This window comes from Sturnira hondurensis, unplaced genomic scaffold (genome assembly GCF_014824575.4).
Source record: "Sturnira hondurensis isolate 20B ecotype Veracruz unplaced genomic scaffold, ASM1482457v3 Scaffold0008457, whole genome shotgun sequence".
NCBI lineage: Eukaryota > Metazoa > Chordata > Mammalia > Chiroptera > Phyllostomidae > Sturnira > Sturnira hondurensis.
In genome coordinates this window covers 55,319-71,396 of record NW_028081088.1, presented here as the reverse complement: position 1 = coordinate 71,396, position 16,078 = coordinate 55,319, and the positions used below count along the sequence as shown (strand labels likewise).

The 16,078-nt window shown below is 42.2% G+C and overlaps 1 pseudogene; it reads left to right on the top strand.

The window, feature by feature from the left end:
- Positions 1-10,101: 10,101 nt before the first annotated feature.
- Positions 10,102-15,652, top strand: LOC118992910 (HAUS augmin-like complex subunit 1; annotated as a pseudogene).
- Positions 15,653-16,078: the final 426 nt, after the last annotated feature.

Genomic DNA, 16,078 nt, shown 5'->3' with positions numbered 1-16,078 from the left:
AATAGCCAAAACACAGATAAAGAAAGTATGTATAATGAACTATCATTCGCTATAAACGGAAGAGTTTCCCACTATTAATGACAACATAAATAGACCTTGTGGGAATAATGGTCATAAGACCATTTCAGAGAAATGAGGCCCTGAAAGACAAATGCTGTGTGATGACACTTGCATGTGGATTCTAAAAGAAATCATTAAAAAGGTCATATTTGTGGTCACCCCAAGTGGGTTTAGGCAGTGGAAGATTCGGACGTTGATGATTTGAAGATAAAAACTTCCAGGCACAGCATAAGTGAGTCCTGGGGATGTCATGGACAGAATGATGGCTAGATTTTACACTGCTGTGAGGTATGTGTCAATCTTGCTATGGAGAATAGATCCTAAAAGTTTTCGGCACAAAGAAACCTCCAGTTTCCTTTGCTTTCTTCTATTTTCTCCTCTTCCCTTCATTTGTATTTTCCCATAACTATATGAAATATTAGATGTTAACTCTATTTCTGTGGTAATCTTTTCAAAATAAATTTAAGTCCAGTCATTATGCTGTACACCTTACACATATACAGTGAGGAATGATCATACTTCCGTACAAATGAAAGAAAAATGGGGTGAAAAATGAAATGAACATTTTTATTTTAATTTTTATTTAATTCTTGTTCAAGTACAGTTTTCTTAAAGCTTATATACAAATGGGCAACACACATCTGAAAAGATGGTCAACCCTAGTAATAACAAGAGAAATGCAAGTCAAAACGACAATGTGATGTCACCTCACATCCATTAGGAAGTTTATACGAAAATAAGCCAAACAAAATAACAAGTTTTGGCAAGAATATGGAAAATAGGAACTCTTCTGTGACCACTAGGAAAAACAGTATGGAGGTTTTTCAGAAATTGAAAATAGAATTGTCATATGGTGCAGCAATTGGACTCCAGGGTGTACATCTAGAGTAATGTCACAGAGATGGTAAGGCAACCATGATCATAGCAGCAAATTCAGAACAATCAGTAGGTGGAAGGAACCTAAATGTTCCTTGATGTAGAAGGAATGAACAGAATGTGGTTCATGCATACACTGGAGTGTCACAGAATATTGAGAAAGAGAAACCTTGTCAGCTGCTTCAGCATGGTTGGACCTTGAGGAATTTATGATGAGAGAAATGAGACAGTCACAAGAAGGTACCCCTGTATGATTCCACTTACACAAGCTGTCTATCTAGAGTAGTCAGGTGTACTGAAATGGAAAGTAGGATGGTGAATGCCAGAGGTGGGAGGGGTACGTGGACTTACACATATGAAATGTCAGATTTGTAAGATGAAAGAGTTCACCTTCTTCTATGTCAATGAGAAAATACTTAACATTACAGAAGTGTATACTTCACATAATAAGATGGTAGCTTCTGTATTTTCCACCACAACTAAGAGTTTTAAAATATATAAAACTAAACTTCACAAGTTTTCTGTTGTTCCCATTACATCCAGTTTGTGAAAACAGGCCACACTCTGTAAGAGGTTCATCCCGTCTTAGACACCACCAGCATCCTGCATTTACATGAACTGTGCCGAGGTTTGTTTCTGTTCTCATTTATCTTTGCTCCTTTGCTAAGAGAAGGAGAGAATGTAGTAGAATGAGAAGTGTGTTGGGCCACCAGGAAGAGCACAGGATTCTCCCACATTTTACCCACCTGTTAATTAAACCTAGGCATTTCTTCTCAACTTTTTTCTCTATTTATATGAATATGTTCTAATTGTACATTTTTATAACATTATAAAGTTGATTAGGAAACACAACACTTACAGATTAAAATGCAAGTTTAACCATGGCCAGTGTAAGCTCAGTGGATTGAGCACTGGCTTCTCATTGCAGTGAGAGCTGCAGACAAAAGGGTCACCAGTTGAATTCCTAGCCAGTGCACATACCTGGGTTATGGGACAGGTCCCCGGTAGGGGGCAAGTGAAAGGAAACCACCCACTGATGTTTCTTTCCATCTCTTGCTCCCTCCCTTCCCCACTCTCTAATAAAATAAATAAAATCTTAAATAAATGCAAAATTAGCATGCTCAAATGAGGTTATGACAATAAAATATCAATGGTGATATAAATTTGGCAATTATATTTTTGTACCTTGACACAGGAGTAGGTGGTGATGTTTGCTCTGCTGTTCCCTAGTGATGAAAGGTGAGTTGAGATAAACTTTTTGAGTAGGTTCCTGAAAGCATTTGGACAGTAAGTGTAAATTTGCTCATACTTATACCTTTGTAGTCATAGATTCACTTATTAATTCTCAAATACATTCATTCCAAATACATACTCCTATTTGTAATGATTGTTACTGTAGGAGGTAAATAAAAAATGCTAGTTAAAGTCATCTATTAAGTACATGTTGTATCAACTGCACAAGGTAATTGTGAACCCTAGGCATTTTTAGCCTTGGCATTAACACGTGGAAAACACCCTGGCACTGCTTACAGAAAATGGTGTACAATGACGTGAACAGTTTTGCATCACAGATCACATGCGAATGTATGTCTTTTTCAAAAACAAGTATGTGACAGTGTGACTGTGTCTTGCTGTGCATGTAAAGGTGTGCGACTTTCTGTGTGGCTATCTGTGACTGGTCATATATGACTTGGTGTTATAATGTGTTGTGTGAGACTGTGAATGACTGTGTGACTCTGTGACTGTGCATGTTACTGTGTGTGTCTGTGTGTGCTTGACTGTGGTTTGACTTCATTGACTGTGTGTGTGCCTCTGTGTGTTCTGCTCAAGTACTAAGAGAACAGGATGGACACTGTCCAAGCTATGTTAGCAGATATGTTCACTCTGTGCACATTTTGTTATGTAATGAAGAGGTCAACCTAAATTTTACTTACAATTGTAAAAAGGACAACTGTTTCTCTCTAGAAGAGGTTTTGATTAAACATGTCCCCTGTGTGACCATCGTGATCATGGACAGGGCCTACTGGATGGACATTAGGACCATGAGTCAGTGTCTCTTGCACTGCTCCTAGGATCCAGCACACTCCAAATGCAAAACCTATATGCAGATAAGCTTGACGTCTTGCATCAGAAAGAAATCTTGAAGGTGTTTGATGAAACAAACCTCAGTCCTTAGAGTCCCATGTCCCCATGGTGGTGTTAGGGCTGATTCCTGCAGGAGAGAGGGGGACTTCCTAAAGGAAGTAGTGGGGGAGCCCATGTATGGAGCACTGAGATGAAAGCCCTTTCCAGGGTCCATATGGACCCTGAGATGACTGGTGAGGTCCACCATCCCTGAACCAGTTGCATTGGGAGAGGAGTGGTCACCTGTAGAGAGGAGACAAGAGTCTGTGGAAATGACACTTGATTGTGCCTGGTTTCCTGATTAATCCAGGGACTGGGGAGCCTCTTACCTGTAGCCACTGCCCAGGAAGAGGGATCTCCACCTCCAGTCCATAGTGAGAGACTGTGACTTCAGGACTTCTGTAGGAGAGGGTATGGCTGTGCATGATGCTCTCAGGGCCCAGGCACACTCATATTCAACCTAATCTAACTGTGCCCTCTGCACATTCACGAGGCAGTGTTTCATAGGTGAAGTCCTGATCCCACCTAAGAGAAGTTGGAGGACATAGAGACCACATTCACTAGGAGTCTGATGGACCCAGTTCTAATCCCTGTGTGAGGATATGTGTCCCCTGCCAGGTCTCTAAACTCTAAAAAAATAGCTCTTCCCGCTGAGACACAAGGCCCCCCAAAACATGTTACTCATTGTGAACTCACCTTTGAGTGACTCAGAGATACTGGGTCATCTGGCCTTGGTACATGGATGTCTTGTTACTGTGCCAGTGTGTCTCCAATATTCTCTACCTAGTGAGTTTACAGAATAGTCCCTGTGTCCAACTTCTTACAATGGAGATGTAGAGAAGCCATATAAGCCCTCTTATTGCCTGTGGTTCTCATGCCTTAATGAGTTTGGTAAATGTTCTCATGGAATTGGGTATTTGAAGTCACCTCATGTCTGACTCTACTTGAGATGTTTCTATGGGAAGAGGAGGATGCAGCATCTCAGAGTAGGTCCTCCTTCAGCTCCCTCTCCACCTGATCCTGAAGCAGCAGCCCTGCGCTTGTGAGTCCCATACACTGCCTACTTCCCAGCCTGAGCCTTACATGGGAGGATCCTGTCTGGCATCACAGTGCATGGATATCTAATTGGCTCTAAGGCAAAATTAAAGGCTAAGCCCTGACTTCATGATGCTCCCAAAGGGACACCATGTGCTTTGACATCTCTAGGCACAGAGTACTCACCTTACTAATCCCTAGTGACTCTGCCAGGAACCTCAAAACAAGGGCTCTGTGAACCACCAGGGAGTCCCTTTCCTGCAGCTGCCTAATGCACTGACACAGCCAATGCTTCTGAGTCTGGAAGTTCTCAGAGCCTTTGGAGGCCTTTTGTGTCCTCAGATTCCTCTGTTGAAGGTCCCATTTGAGGATCCTTCATGAGGCCCTAATCCCACCACTTTCCAATTGCTCAGCAATTCACACACACACACACACACACACACACACACACACACACACAGAATGATGATTTTCATGGTAATGCTTTTGAAGTCTCCTTTCTCCCCTATTCCTACCACATGGGCAGGGCTACCACATGGGTTTTTAGAGTGAGTGTGACTTGTTAGGTGAGTGAGGTTAACTCAGTGAGGGGCACCCTGGGTTTCCACCTGCTCTTGATTCTCCACCCTGCTCGTGTCTTCTCTTCTACCACCTGTATTATGGACCTCAGACTCCAGCATCACACACAGAGACAGACACATTGCTCAGTGACTCACAGTTGCACCTATCAGGGGCTGCAAGAACCACCATCTCCTCCTGCATATGGGTTTCTGGTTCGACCCTCTTTGAAACTCCTGCACTGATCAAGGTATCACAGGTGAGAACTCAGGCCCTGCTGGTCATTACTCAGGCTTCCTTTCCAAGCCGGTCTTCTCTGTGTTCGATCATGGAGGAGCTGTGTGATGTTTCACCTGTGGAATCTGTGTCCTCAAATCCAGCCACCCAATAGTCACTGAGTTCTTGCTCAGTTCCAGGGGCATACATGAGCACCTGTTTTGGTTTTCACTGTATGGGGAATAACACAGGTGCCTCCTACCTAGGAGAGCACTGACAATGTCCACATTTTCACAGGACCTTAAACATGCGCTGGATTTATCAAGCATGTGTCAGGTATGTGTGCCATCAAGTCAGTCAAGGCACTGCATATTTAACTTCTGTGTAGATGTTGTTCTCATGAGTTATCACACTTGGGAACTGCACCAAGTAAACAACCTTTCTAAGGAACTCTTCACAGAAATAAGATAAATGAAATAAATCTCTATCATTTCAGTGAATGAATGCCACTAACGTGTGAACTAAGGCATCAGGAAGGACCAGTACTGTGTGACCCCATGAAGGTGAGGTCTCTGAGTCAGTACAAGTCATGGACACAGGCAACAGGATTTTTTTTCAGGCCTGGAGCAGGAACATGTTAAGTAATTGTTCCCTGGCTGGAAGTTTCCATCATGAGAAAACCACCTGGCAAGTCATCCTTCTCCAACCTCTGGAGGTTGTGGACTCAGCACAGTCAACTTTGCACTGGGCTCCAACACGGCATTTCACACAACTCTTTGCACAGCTGACAGAGAAGAGGCATCCTGACTATGGGACTGAAAATTGCAGACAATCTTCTAAACTTCAATCCTTGGTGCAGCTAATGACTAACTTAGCTTATCTGCAATGATAGAAGACCCCCCCCCTTCTAGTCTAGTCATGTACCTGCATCCCTCCCTGACTCAGAAACACCCCTTGCCTTCTTTCCTACTCAAAGCAGTATTAGGGCTTCTGCATGAATCTCTGCCTCCCAAACATCATTTCTTCTTTTTTATTTTTAGAAACTACAAGTTACTGCATATTTGTATTATTATTTTTTCATTATTCTTACATATTTTATTTTATTTTATTTTATTTTATTTTATTTATTTACCTTTAGAGAGGAATAAAAGGAGAGAAATATCAATGTATAATTGCTTCTCATGAGTCCCTTGCTGGGAACTGGCCTGCAACCCAGGCATGTGCCCTGACTGGGAGTCAAATCGTGATTGCGTGGTTCGCAGGCCCATGTTCAACCAACTGAGCTATGCCAACCAGGGCTCCAAACAGCATTTATGTGTGATCTCAGATGAACACTGGATTTCTCTCACTTTGTTCTTCTATTTTTACAGTATAATTAAAAAACAATCCTGCTGTAAGCAACTACACAGATGAACCCTGAGTGAAGGGACACAGGCACAGGTGAGTTAACACTAAATAGTCCCTCTTACATCAAAACTCACAGACAGTCAAGGCAGAACTGCTGAGGGAAGCATGGTGGTTTTCCAGAGCTGGTGAGAGGGGCATTATGACCTGCCTTTCCAAAGAAGCATCCTGTTATTCAGGGTGGTTGGGTTCCAGAGGTCAACTGTTCATGGTTGCACCTGGGGTTATCAAGCAGCACATGTCTTTGGTTTGTGTCAAAGGTAGATCACGTGTGGAGTTCTCACCACAACAAAAAGGGCAGACATGAGTTCATCTCCAGCGTGAGGACATAAAGACTACAAAGGCTTCAGTCCTAGCCAGAAAGCAGACATTGTTTTTAAAAGCCCTGCTGGGACTGGAGATGGTCTTGTTGGTGGTGAAGAAGCATTTACTCCAAAAAAGAAGCCAACGGTGGAAGCTCCGAGACAATATACATTAAGGCACACACCCTCCTTCCCCTATCTTAGTTGCAGCAAATGCATTCAAGACAGGCACATTCAAGCGAATAGACTCTGTGCTGCCAGATCCAGGTCACAGGTTCCTTTTCCAGAAGAGAAAATGTCAGTGTCCCTCATTCATCCCCAAGCTCCTGGCTACTTAGGTTGAGATCTACACACCTGCTACCAAACTACAGGACTCCCTTGGTCCAACTGACATCACTCCTGGAATGGATATCATGTCCTGAACACAGCCTCCTGGGACACTGGGTCCCAAAGACTCTCATCCTGTCTTGCCTGGCAGAGTTCACCCACCAGGGAAGGAGAGTCATGGAGACAAGAGATGCTACATAATCACATCAGAGCACTCAGCTCATTACTGAGTGTAGAACACAGCCATCTGAAACCCCAGCAGCAATGAATAACCCATTTCACAGTTTTCTAAGAAAATGGCTAGAAATAAGGAATCAGGTAGCGTCCAGATCTAATCCCATGGTGATGAAGTCATTTCCAGTAGTGTATGAAGGCACTAGAGGCATTGGTATGGAGAAAAGCCATTGAAAGCCATGGGGATCAGTGGAATCTCAGCTGCCATGGGGTCTCATGCTTGTGGGAGGACCAAAGATAAAGGCACCTGGAGGAGACAGCTGCTGTCAGGACAACAAAAGACCTGGTGGTGGATACTGTGCATTCACAGGAGCCTGGAGGTGTGTGCTTCTGTTATTGGAGCTGTCCATTTATCCAGCCCTGATGTGAATCAGGGTGTTGTCAGTCTCCACAGAGTGCAGCTTCTGGACTAATAACAGTGAGAAAGGGACAGAAAACCCCATCTCCCATTGTCCTCCTGGAGTGGACCTGTGGGCACTAGGACAAGCCCCTTTGGAGTCTCTGAGTCTGGCACATTCCATGCTGAGGGATCCCTGAGACTCACCAGCATTGATTCCTGTATCACCTGATCATTATTTTCATTTCTGAGTAGATTCCACTCATGCATGTTCCCTAGTTTGCTTATTTCAAAATTAGAAGAAAAAAGAAAAAACTTTGGGATGTCCGTAGTTCTTTCAAAGAGAAATAGAGGTGCTATAACTATGAGCTTATGTTTTACTACAAATATAGAATTTATTCTTCTGGATCAAACACTCCTCAGTCAGGTTTTAAGTATAATTTCATAATAAACTGTGATTCACATTGTTAATAAAGGAAAAACATAGAAACTTGGAGAAGAAGAGGTCAGTAATCCCTGGTGATATTTCACCTGCAAACATGTTAATCGTTTGTTTATTGCCTGCAGTGAAAATATGAGAAATCAGATTCACAGAGTAGCAGGCAGGGTCCCTTCATGCAGCTGTGAGCTGAGAGGAAATCCCTGCTCCCAAGAGGAAGCTTCTTCCTTCCTCACAAAGTCCCCACCTTCCCCTGGGGCTGTTTTCCGCATTTTGTGAGAGAGAAAAAAAAAAAACCTGGGTGTCCTGAGTGGTCTCTGCAGGCTTGTCTTTCTGCCTCCTACAGTGAGGTTTTTGTCTGGGCTCCCACTGACTTCCCTTCGCTGCGTCTCTCACACAGCAACAGCAGTGTCCTTGGCTGTGAGTCTGCTCAGTGTTAAATAAACTTGGCTCTTGGAGGTGTCCCTGGTGATGCTGAGTCTGGATTTCAATGCTGGGTTGTAGTATGTACTCCCATCACTCCATATAACACCGACCCATTCCAGCCCCTTCCCTGGAGACTGACAGATCCAGTGTATGTGATATCTGGATAACAAGAATCCAGAGACAGTGCAGGTGAGGGAGAGAGTCTGTGAGGGCTTCACCACTCTTGGGTTTGACTCCTGAAGCTGCACATTAGACAGGACACCTGTGGAGAAGTGGCATCAGTTTCTGTAAGTAACATACAATCCCCACCATCCCATAAATCATGCCAGGCATCTGAGACACTCACCCAGAGGGGCTGTTACTAAGCACAGGAGGAGACCCAGAAGTCTCATCTTCTTCTAGAAAACAGCTTTGCCATCCCCAGAGACCTCAGCCTTGTGTGAGGAGAAGATGTGAGCTCCCACAGCCCAGGAGAGGATGTACTCTGGAGCTGGGAGATAAATTTGCATGTGAGCCTCTATTCTCATAAGCGAGAAGGACTGAGGTCACTTCCTCATGTCCTTCTGGGTTCCGGGCACATTTTTTATGGAACTCAATGGTGTGGGTCAGAGACAGGAGAGTAGTTAGGTTATGAGGCACCTTAGACTCATGATAATGAACACCCTATTTTTGTATGTTTAAATATTAATGTTGTTTAAGAAGAGAGGGTCACATTATTTTAATCTCATGGATAATAAAACAGATAAACATTATGCCAAAATATCTTCCCAGTCCAAGGAATCACATCATGTAGACTCATCATTTCCAGGCCGGATAATCATAATTACATGTAAAATAATATTTAGTGTAGAAATTATTACAAAGTGAAGAAGAGTCTTTCCCTTCACCAGGCTGAGGTGTCCAGGGCCTGCAGGTGGTGGTGCAGGTGCAGCTTCTGTCTCAGTCCACCTGCAGGGAACAGGCCACTCTGGTAAGGGCCTGCTGCCTATAGTCCAGCCCTGGCTCTGCAGCTGTCACAGGTGCTACACATGCTGGGTCCTTCCCTTAGGTTCACTTTCCCCCAAGGCAGTGCAGCCCCTTTCCCCAGTTGAGCCACTCAGGAGGTTTCCCAGGTTTCTAGACCACATGAGGCTCTGAGGCCCAGGAGTCACCTTTTTGAGGGACACAGACACTCACTCGGAGTCAGCAGGACTTCTGAGGTGTGTGCTGATTATCTGACCTGACTCCTAGTCACAGGGAGTCAGCTTGGAACTTTCCTTCCCCCATTCACCTGAGGTCCTGGAGTGAGTATCTGAAGGCTGATGTCCTGGGAAGAGGACTGGGAGCTCATGATGGGCCAATGTGACAGATGGTGTGAAAGCCAAGTGCAGACTATGAGTATCTTATATTAAGTCAAAAAGCTGAGTGGAAATGCATGATGGGATTTAACTGCATGGTGAATTCTTGAAACCAGGTTTGCTTCTCCGAGTCTCACTCACCTTCCATACACAGAACATTCCCACTGCAGTCCCATCATTTAACAGTACACAGAAAGGACTGGGACACATCTGACAGACTGAGGACATCCATGGACCAGACTTGAGATTTCTGTATGTGACAAATATCTCAGGAGATTACTCCTTTGTTGACAAGAGAGCTTAGAGTGAGGGGTTGGTGCAGCCACATGGAACCAAGGTGACGTCTGTGATGGGGATGACAAAAATGCTCATCAGGTGCTGGGGGCACCTGTGAAGAGCCATGGACACTGACCAACAGTGACCAGCATGAAGCACAGTGAGGTGGATTCTCAGGAAGAGAAGCGGTGAGAACAACTCTTTCAGTGAGCAGTACACCATTGCCCCAGGGGACAGCTGTGCTCTGTAACCCATTCCTGTCCCCTTCACCAATGAGAGAAGGACACTGATCCCCCCACCATGGCCCTGGGCAGCCCAATGATGTGTGACTTAACCTAGACCTGAGATCCCTCAGACTGAAAATGCTCTCCTCCCCCTCATCTGTCCCTGTGATACTGCCCAGAGACATACTCCAGGTGACACTTGGGCATCTCCGTGTCCCAATTTTCAAAGAGGTTTAGAGACCATGACATCAGATAAGAGGAACCAGTGGATGGTCTTGTTATTTTCTCACTCTCATTTCAGGTCAGAGCAGGGGGAAATGTTGCGTACCTCCCTCGGGGACACTGAACAGTGAGAATTCATGGGTACAAAGTATTTCCTGAGAATGGAGGTTCCATATTGTGCATCATGGTCCTGTGTCTGATGAGCATAGTGGACAAGTACACATCCCCACCTTTGTCCTTGTGAACCTGGAGTCAGAGAGTGCTGGGGTCTAATGTAACACCACATACTTCACATCTGCCTCAAAGAGGTGTCTGTGTCCCTAAAATATTCTGATCCCTCTCAGAACATGGCTCACCCACTCTCTTTCTCCACACACAATCATCTAACACAAGCTGTGTTGCTACCCTTCTATGGCAGAGAGGTTCACAAAATTTGGACACCCAGAAGAACATTCACGGAGATGTTCAGATGTCTTCCATGCATTTAATCAAGGGCTGGCAATCCACAAATGCTGCCAGCTGTGTGTCTCCCTGCATGTCACCTGTGTCTTCTGCCCTATCTATGCGTCTCCAGTGGGAAGTCCCTTCTCCCTTATATACTAAAATATAGGCAAAGCCTAGCTGGAGCCTAACAGATTATGCAACATAGCTTCATTCTTTGCATGCAAGGCCACTCAAGGCCACAGAAACCATTAGACACAATCTCGAAGCTACAAGGACACTACTTATCAGACCAATTCTCAAGGTTATGAGAGACTGCTTTCCTTAGTTGCCCATACATCTGGGTGAAGAAGCCAGACTGCCTCGGTTTACCCTACACATGCTCTCAGCTCAGGAATCTTGTGGCCAGGAATCCTTGACCAGGCTCCCCTTCTTCCCAGATTTCATTTTTCTAGTGACTCTCCTGTGTCAATCACCTCCTCTTCTGAGATTCTTGTCCCAAAGTGAGCTCCTTAGAATGACCTTCCATACCCCACTCCCTGCCTACAGTCCTGACTTCATTCCAGCCCTTCAGGGTCAGGAGGCATCACCTCTCATGGAAAACACATACATACCTTTCATTAACACAGGTGTGATGTTTGTGGTAAAACATGAATTCACTAACATTCTCCATGCTGATCAATTTTAAAGGGACACACAGTGTCCTTAAGTACATTCACACCATTTGGCTACCATCATCACCATCCAGATGCAGAAATCCTTACTTTCCCAAAGTGATGTGACACCCTTTACATAATAACTCCCTGTTTCCCATTCACAGCTCTCAACATGTCCTGTGTGTTTTGTACAGATGTTGTTTAACAAAGCAGTGCCACCAGACAACCAAACCTAAAGTGTTCTAATTACATAAATTTTCAATAGAATCACAGTTTCTAAGAATTAAGAGTTCTAATTTAGTTGGAAAGTAATTGTATGCTTGGAGAATAGGTGTAATATATGACAGCATTTGAAAAATACAAGAAAATAGTTTACCCTAAAGTTGGTTGTTTTTGAATAAATATTTAAAAGCAAATTAACAGAGACTGTGTTTGTTGCAGAAAGACTGAGTACATTACAGGGGGTATGCAAATTAAAGGTTTTTATATAGATATCTAGAGAGGAAATCATGTACTTCATCTAAATCATGAATTCAGTTAGTTAAATAAACTTAAATATCAATAATAGCTAAAACAGAATGTCTTTGTTTTTTTTTTTCAGGATGTTAAAAGGGAAAATCTTCAAGATTTGTATAGAAAGAAAAGATGGTATATGTTTTTAAAAGAGTTAGGTGTTATGTTACTCGGGTACTTACTTAACACACATATCCTTTATTTTTAATGATTTTATCTATTTTTAAAGAGAGGGAAAAGGAGGGAAAAAAACATCCATGTGTGGTTGCCTTTTATGTGCCCCCTAATGGGGGCCTGGCCTGCAACCTAAGCATGTGCCTGACTGTGAATCAAAGGAGCAATTATTTGCCTTGCAGTCGAGCACTCAAGCCCATGAGCCACACCAGCCAGGGTTAAAAAAAAAACACACACTCTATTGTAAGAAGTAAAGTTATGCTAGCCTGTATTTATGTTTGATACCATTATTGTTACATTTTGTAAATAAATATCCAATAATTCATTATTGTTTCATAGTGATATTTAATATTTTGATAAAATATGAGAAACTTCCCAGGGTTTAGTTTTTAAGATTATTTTTTTCTTGACCTAAAATTAGTTTGGAGACATTCCAAAGGGTTCCTGGAATTCCACATTGATTTTTACTTTCTTCTTATAAATAAAAATTTGTAACAAATTAGGCCCATTTCATATACGTATAGTGCACGAGAAGGTTCATCAATAAGGAAATAGTAACTATGTTCTATTTATACACATATATTTTGGGTAATTAAAATGGATGTTTAGAGATTATATAAAAATCTCCAAGACTCGATTAAGTTCTGATATAATTTCATTTTTTCATTTTAAACTATCTGAAAATGTTGTCACAGAACAGCAAATTTCTTTATCAATTACATCATAATCAAGTCTATACCCAGGTCATTTTAAATTTATTTTTCTGTGATTTAGGGAGAGTCATTTCATGATCCTGATGCATTTCCAAACACTTTACATCCTCAGAGAGAACTACAGAAAGAACTATGACTTTTTCTAAATTTCATATTTCTGAGACACATTTTCAGGTCGTATTTTTGAACAGTATAAAGATTACTAGAAGTCTATGGAGTAACTGGATTTATAGAAATACTGGTAAACAATCAACACAAACAAAATTGATTATGGGGCAGCATGAACTGAAGATAATTGTAGTTTTGTAACTGTTGTTGACCATACTGCTAATTGCTAATCATGTTTTCAGAATAAGAATTCTTGTATTTTTCTTAAAGCAGTTGGTAAATTTTACTTCAATAAAAACTATTGAGGCATTTATATTTCCTCCTCTTTGATCTCTCTGGAATTTGGACACACTTAATGAATGAGTATTGCTATATCCTTGGCAAAACTTTTTAAAAATACATCAAGCAGGAATATGATTTATTTATATGAAAGACACATAAAGCCATTTTCCAACTGTGGTTTTATCAACCAAAAATTTGATTGGAATGACATGAGAGACATGTTTGGACTCTAGATGTTAGCAAAAGCTATAGGGATGTAGAATGTCTTTGAATTCAATAAAAGTAACTTGGATAAAGGGCTTTGTACCTTGCTTATTTGGAGGTTCATGACAGTCTTTCCAGGCAAGGCATGAAGGTTGTTTTCCTGGGAGATGGCAGGGGAGAGCTCAGGACAGTTTGGAAAACCTCAAGAACTCAAGGAATTCACATAAATTTACAGGTATTGCAGGTAAAACCTAATAGCAACTATATGGCTTGACTTTGCTGCTTCATGTGGCCAGTTAAATCTCATCTTGGCAATGCCTTATAAGAGTCCAGCAAGGCACAGGACAAGAGGAAGTAGCAGCACCTGCAGAACTGCAAGGAAGAAAAGAAGTGCAGGTTGTTGCATGGTTGAAAAAGATATTTGGGGGCCATCCCATTCTACAATATGAGGTGAATCCACAGACCACAGAAATTTTACACCACCTTGCAGAACACAACAGGGTCAGGGGCAAAGATGTCCTCCTAGTATTAGAGGATTGGAAATAGAAAGCAAGTGAATATGGATCAAAAGCCAAGCATCTTTGGGACTTTCTCATGGAGGGTGTGAATTTTTCCCCTGCCCGTCGCTCTCACACTGGGTCTAAGTATCTGAATTCTTTGGTTGACAGTGCAGTGGTCATTGAAACTAAGGATACCTCAGTAGCTAGTTTTCTCTCTGTAGTGAGTGATTTGACCTCTGATCTTTTTCACACCAAATCTAAAAATGAAGAAATAAAGCTTGAGCTGGCAAACGTTGAAAAAATAACTGCAAGTTTAGTATTAGAAAAATGTCTATGAGAGGATCTCAAGAGGCAGAGCTGCACCTGTCTATGGAAAGGACCAAAGTGGGCAATAGTCTCCAGAACACGGACTTTCTGAGAGCACAGTCAGAGGAGTTCAGGTTTGGAATCAGAGCCACAGAGAAGTCACTTTTAGCCAGAGGCATGGATACTTCTTCGTTCCATCAGTCACCAGTAGCACTTCCAGAGAAACTGGCAGAACTAAGACAACAGACTATATCTTTGAAGAAAAAAATGGAGTCCTTTTTAGATTTATTCTAAATCTTTCTCTTGCTCAGCTGAAAATTGAAGCAAAGCAAAAATATACACCTTTGAAGGTGAATTTGCAAAGAAAATAGACATGATGGAACTGTTAACAGAACCAAGTAAACTTTGTCTTCTCTAACAAAGTATGTTAAATAGGACTTTAAAGAATTGTTTTCTCACCATGGTTTGTGTGGTATGGTTGGATGTTGTCCTAGAAACTGAAAGGTCTCCTGTTTGATTCCTAGTCAGGGCATATGCCTGGATTGCTGGTTTGGGCCCTGGTCTGGGTGTGTACTTAAGGCAACTGATCACTCTTTCTCTCTCACATCATTCTCTCTCTCTCAATCTCTCTCTCTCTCTCTCTCTCTCTCTCTCTCTCTCTCTCTCTCTCTCTCTCATATTTTATCCTCTTGGTATTTCTTCATAGCTTAGTTTCTGTGTTGTTGGATGAGCTAATGTCACTGTTGATGGGATGGTGGTGTCTGCTGTGTACTGCATTTTTGTGCCTAAATACACAGTGTTTACTTTTAAAAAATGTTGGTTTCCTATAAAAAAGAGGAGTACAGCAAGACACATTTAAGAGAACCTATATAATCAGTTATTAATCCTGTTATGTTTATGCAAATAATCAGGACTTATTGAGACTGATCCTAATTCTGTAAATGGATTTCTCCTAATTTGACTTTTTGATTAAAATGTGTAGAGAAATTATGTCTCAATAGACTGTGTACTACACAATTATGGACATTAAATACTAGATAAGTAAATTGCTTTCATTTTTTAACTTATAAACAAAAGTGGATGCTAACTTTTAGTGGCTTCTTTGATAATATTGAAATTACTCACACAATTTGACTCCTCCATGTTACAAGCCCTAATCCTACTCAGGGAACACCACCTTCAGGCACCATCTCCACCCTTGTCTGCCCAGGCCTCATCTTCCTTCGGACTGACACCAGTACTGTCTTGGCTCTGAAGGACAGTAACAATCCTCTTCAGCAGGAAGCAGTGGCAGAAATCATCTGGCACCATTTTTCTGTAAAAGGCTTCAGAGACAAAATCCTTGAGTGGGAAATAGTGTAAGCAGTCAGAAAAAAAAAAAAAAACATAGCAAAAAGGAGAGGCCAGGTATCAGTGGTCAGCAAGACAGAAATCTCAGGTGCCAGGCAGCAGGCATGTGAAGACAAGTGAGTAAAAAAATGGGAACATAAGCAGATGATGAACTGGAATGTGGACTAGGATAATTGATGTAAGGGCTGAGGGGCTCCTTTAGACACCTCCCAAACCATTGTTTTTTCTCCACAGAAGCCAATGACACACTTGGGACCCATGAACTCTGTATCAAACCCCAAACAGACTGAAAATTCTGTCTTGGTCATATGGGTAATGAGACAAGTGCAGCAACAAGTATACGTCAAACCATTAAAACTTCAAACTAGAGATTGAAGTTATCACACCACTTTCTCTATTTGCATGAATGTCCAATCTTTCTGATGGAACTGGTC